The sequence below is a fragment of the Dipodomys spectabilis genome, unplaced genomic scaffold, assembly GCF_019054845.1.
Source record: "Dipodomys spectabilis isolate Male_0828 unplaced genomic scaffold, ASM1905484v1 ptg000098l, whole genome shotgun sequence".
Taxonomy (NCBI): Eukaryota; Metazoa; Chordata; class Mammalia; order Rodentia; family Heteromyidae; genus Dipodomys; species Dipodomys spectabilis.
In genome coordinates, this window is record NW_024870775.1 from 1,468,735 (window position 1) to 1,469,407 (window position 673).

Consider the following 673-nt stretch of genomic DNA (forward strand, 5'->3'; position numbering starts at 1 on the left):
AAAGAAGGGGTTGGCAATATCTAGTATATGTATGAGTCAAGCAGAAAAGATCAGATAATGTGATGTTAGGAAAACGAACCCTTAAATATGTATTTTAATGTTTTTTTTTCTTTCATGCATGTGTTTCTAACGAATTTATAAGATTATTTCTTTGTTGCTTTGTATGTCCCTCCCCCACAGTGTAACCCCCGCTTTCACTATATTAGATGTCAGTATAACTTGTGGAGGAGATGGGGACAAACAAGTCATTTAAGGATTCAGGTGGACCTGTTGCAACAATGAGAAGTACAAAATGTCATGTCAAAAACGAGCTTTACAATGTCGGTGTGGGGGGGGAGGGAGGGAAGGATTGGTTGGGGGGGAGGGGGGAGGTTGGGAAGGGAGGTGAAGGATAAACAAAGGAGGAGGCTGCAATGCTTGGTAAGAAATGTATGCATTATCCTGCCCATGTAATTGTAACCCCTCTGTACAGTATGTTCTCAAATAAAATTAAATTAAATTAAAAAAAAAAAAGAAAGAAGGGGTTGGCTTCTAATACCTCCTTCAAAGGTGCACCTCCATGAGCTAAAGTGCCCATAAAACCTCATTGTTTAAAGTTTCTACCACCAAAAGGAACAAGATGAGAAGTCAGCCTTTAATACATGGGTTCTTGGGGTGTGTTCTACCTCTAAAC